The sequence below is a fragment of the Gossypium hirsutum genome, chromosome D04 (assembly GCF_007990345.1).
Source record: "Gossypium hirsutum isolate 1008001.06 chromosome D04, Gossypium_hirsutum_v2.1, whole genome shotgun sequence".
In the NCBI taxonomy this organism is placed as follows: domain Eukaryota; kingdom Viridiplantae; phylum Streptophyta; class Magnoliopsida; order Malvales; family Malvaceae; genus Gossypium; species Gossypium hirsutum.
Genome location: NC_053440.1, coordinates 41,060,922 through 41,065,594, shown reverse-complemented (window position 1 = coordinate 41,065,594; position 4,673 = coordinate 41,060,922). Strand labels below are relative to the sequence as shown.

At 34.6% G+C, this 4,673-nt stretch overlaps 1 non-coding gene across 1 annotated transcript; it reads left to right on the top strand.

Moving 5' to 3' along the window:
- The first annotated feature begins 2,512 nt into the window (after window positions 1–2,512).
- LOC121216532 (small nucleolar RNA R71) lies at window positions 2,513–2,619 on the top strand. Its single transcript, XR_005912712.1, has one exon. It is a non-coding gene; the product is annotated as a small nucleolar RNA R71 (small nucleolar RNA).
- The last annotated feature ends 2,054 nt before the right edge of the window (window positions 2,620–4,673 follow it).

The following is a 4,673-nucleotide window of genomic DNA, read 5'->3' as shown; positions in this document are numbered from 1 at the left end:
CCCACACGAACGTGTCGACAGGCCGCGTGAACTATTTTAGCCTGTGTGTGATTCAAAAATTTGAAAAAAAATTAAGTCATGTTTCCGCACAGCCGAAGACACGCCCATGTGTCACACACGATCTTGTACTAGGCCATGTGTGATGCTCGTTTGCTTCTGTCATGCCCGTGTGCAAGGCCATGTGACCTACATGGCCTACCACACGCCTGTGTGACAGGCCGTGTGTTACACAACCATGTCCCCAGACTGTGTAACTTTTTGTACCCGTGTGGGTTAGATTAAAATTTAAAAAATGAGCTCCAGTATGCACACGGCTTGGGATATGCCCGTGTGTCCTGTATGACTGTGTCTCTAGGCTGTGTGGATCACCCCATACCATGTGATCCCTTTTTTTTGAATTTTTTTCAATTTTTTAAATAATAAAAATAAATTTTGTAATAATAAAAATAATATGAAAGTAAAATAAATAAAATAAATAAAAGAAATAAAATAAAAACACTTGGGTTACCTCCCGAAAAATGCATATTTAAAGTCTAAGCCAAAGCTCCTCTATTTCGTTGTCAATATTACCACCAAAATAAAGTTTAAGACAAAGACTGTTTACCTTGAATGTGCTATAATCAGGGTGTGTTACTTAATGGTTCCGTATGAGGATATGTTTTGTACCACAAATGGGTTCGACCCTATTGATTTAAGCTTTGAAGGGAACATTCATGATCTGATTTGTCTAGTAGCATTTTGTCCCCAACTTTGAATTGGTTTGTTCTCTTTAGATGCATATGGCGTTGTTTAGTTATTTTTTTTGTGTTTTCTTGGTTTCTCATCAGCCTTCGCTCGCCATTCATTTAATTCATTGAGCTGTACCATTTTCTTTTCACTTGTCCCTTAGTTTCTGTCACCTTGAAACAAATATTGTTTGAACACGTATTCATTAGTGGTTTCCAACAAAAAATGTCGAGTCTCATCGTTAACATTAACAGAATAATGAGTATTATCTCGCTCACTAGAAACTCTAACAAAATAATGTGCTTAAAGTGTAACATTTTCATCACCTACACTTAACACAAGTTCACCATTACCCACATCAATAACAGTTCTAGTAGTGGCTAAAAAGGGTCTACCTAAGATCTTGTGTACCTCAATATCCTCATCCATGTCCAATATAACAAAATCAACAGGGAATATAAATTTATCGACTTTAACAAGTACACATTCAATAATATCCCTAGGATACCTATTTAATCTATTAGTTAATTAAATATTGATCCTAGTGGGTTTTGGTTGACCGAAACCAAGTTGTTTGAACATTTTATAAGCCATAACAGTTATACTAGCCCCCAAATCAGCCAAAGCTTTTTCAACATTTAAACTACCAATAAGATAAGGAATAGTAAAACTCTCTAAATCTTTAAGCTTGTTGGGTAGTTTATTTTGGAGAATGGTCGAGCAATCCTCATTAAGCTCCACATTGACAAGTTGTCTAGCTTCCTTTTATTTGTTAACAACTCCTTTAAAAATTTTGCATATTTGGGAATCTATGAAAGAATTTCAACAAAAGGTAAGTTAATATGCAATTTTTTTTAAAAAGCTCAAGAAATTTACCATATTGTTCTTTTATGCGGTCTTGTTTCAATGCTGCTGGATATGGAATTTATGGTATGTATTCTCTAAACACCGACTTATGCTCTTCCTTTCCTCAACCCCATCATTTTTCTCAACAGTTTCTAAATTTATCTTCTTTTCAAGCTAAACTAACCCTTCCACGCTTTGAACAGTGATTGCGTAGACTTGCTCCTTTGGGTTAGTTTCAGTATTACTAGGTAAACTACCTTACTGTCTTTTCGAAACTAGTTTAGCAAGTTGTCCAATTTGATTTTCAAGCTCTTGAATCAATGTTTGCTGATCTTTCAAAGTTGTCTCAGTGTTTTGAAATTGAGTTTTGGACACCGAAATAAATTTAGTTAATATCTCCTCAAGGTTTGGTTTCTTTTCTTGCTGATAAGGTTGCTGAAAACCCGGAGAGGGTTGTGACCTTTGATTTCCTTAACCACCCAAAGAAAAATTTGGATGATTCCTCCATCCTGGATTATAGTTATTATTTTAGGGGTTAATTTGAGGTCTAGAATTGTTACCCATAAATTTGACTTACTCATGCTCCATGTTAGAACAGAAGGGTAAACATTCTGAATTAATCATTCCCACTCCATTTGCATCACATTGTACTACCATATTTACCTACTTAGAAAAATTCAAACCATCAATTTTCTTACCAAGAGCTTCAACCTGATTTGCTAACATAGAAACCTCATCAATATTAAAAACACCGGCTGTTTTAATCAGTTTCGTTCTCATGACTTGTCATTGATAGTTATTCAATGACATCTCCTCAATAAACTCTTAAGCTGCCTCAGATGTCTTATTATTCAATGTTCCGCCAGTTGTTGCATCAATCAGTTACCTAGTCGAGGGATTCAAACCGTTGTAAAAGGTTTAAACTTGTAACTACAAAGGTAACCCATGATGAGGACACTTTCTCAAAAGACTCTTATATTTCTCCTATGCATCACATAATGTCTCTAAATCAATTTGATCAAAAGAAGAGATGTCATTCCTCAACTTAGCTGTTTTAGCCGGTAGGAAGTACTTCAACAGAAACTTTTTAGTCATCTGATCCCAAGTAGTGATAGAAGCCCTTGGAAGTGAATTCAACCACTATTTTTCCTTCATACTCAAAGAGATAGGAACAACCGTAAGCGTATGACATCATCAGACACCCCATTAATCTTAAATGTGTCGCAAATATCTAGAAAGTTAGCCAAATGAACATTCAAATATTCATCTTGCAACCTATCAAACTGAACATATTGTTGTACCATCTGAATTGTGTTCGGCTTTAGCTCAAAATTATTTGTAGCAATAGTCGATTTGACGATACTCGATTCAACCCCAATCATGGTAGGCTTAGCATAATTAAACATAGTACGAAGACCATAAGGTGCAAGAGGCTGTTGATAATTTTGATTATTTTCCATCTCCACAGTAATATCATTTTCTTCTTGATCGTCTATTAAAATCTGTTGATCTTACTTTGCTTCTCTAACCACTGTATGATTTCTGCGACCAATCTTTTCAATTTCACTATCAAACACTAACGGTTCTAATGGGTTTTCTCCAGTCATAAACTAAAAGAACCTGTCAGAATCAAACAAACAAAAAAATTAGAATAAAAATTAAAAACAAAAAATAAAAAATAAAAAGGGTTAAATTAATAGAAATAAAGTTTTCTAATATTTTAGTCCTTGGCAATGACAAAAAAACTTGATGCAGTCGTAAACCAACTAAAAATCTAAGACAAGTGCACCTATTAATTAATAGTATAGCTATAGTGAGCAAAGATATCGTTCCCGTGAAGACTAAAAGTACTAGTTATTATCGTCTTTCTATTATTTAACTGATTAATTCGAGTGATTAATTAAAACTAAAATGAACTAAATTAATTAACTACGAACGCGAAAAAGAACAAATCAAGAAAATAACCGATTAAAAGCCAAAAAGAAAAATAATACCCAAGAAAGAATTCTCCTAGATTTCATCTGTCATTATCAATCTAAATTACACAATTTCTTCACTTAGTATCTTGATCCGTAGAAATCCCTAAATTATGCTAATATCTCTCTTCAAGAATAAAAGCAACTGACTCTAGGTTGATTAATTGAATATTCTATGACAGCTCACTCCTATCTTCTTATTTTTGTCATATATAAGTCTCAGAATGCTCGAAAAACCCTAAAAAGCATATTTTTCCACTGTTTGGAGTGCAACTCATAAAATCGACACGGCCTGCCATATGGTCGTGTGGCAGCTCGTGTGGCTCACACAGCCGTGTGGAAAGGTCTAGGTTGTGTGGCTTTTGTAACTCGCTTCGATTTTCTAATTTTCATTTGTTTTTCGCTTCTTTTGCTCCCAAATGCTCTCTTAAGTATAGAAACATGAATTTAAAGGATTAAGAGCATAAAATTCACCATCAACATTGAATAATCACCCAAAAACACAATAAGAATGAGATTAAAACATATTAATTTTAGCACCTATCATCTGCCAACACAAGGTTTGCCAAGAGAATCCACTGATTGGCAGGTTCTCCACAGCGACCACACCAAGATGTATAGATTAGTAACATATACTTGCCAAAAGAAGAACCTTCAAATAGGTCTTTACAGACTTACCTGATTAGCCAAATAATCTACCAATCATGGCGCGACAACCAACACTAACTTAACTTGTCTGATAGGGCATAAATCAACCTTCCTTAGCTTATACTTTAGCCAACAATCCACCCACACAAACCACCAACTTGGAAAATACGTTGGGCGGGGTGTTACAATACCTAACAAATACAGCATCAATAGTTTTAGATCTGATAGTGCTCTTTTTAAAAGCAAGCAAACTTGCTTTTGCTAAGCACCCCTACACTTTCAACTATTACAAATTAGGGGCATAACTTTTCCACAATTCATATGGGGTATAGTTTATTTTTTTATGAGGCACTTTATTAAGAATATAGTTTGCAGAAAGTACGGCCTCCCCCCACATACTGTCAAGTAAACCAAAACTTAGGGGTAAAACATTCATAATTTCTTTTAGATTTCTATTTTCTTTCAGCTATTCCATTA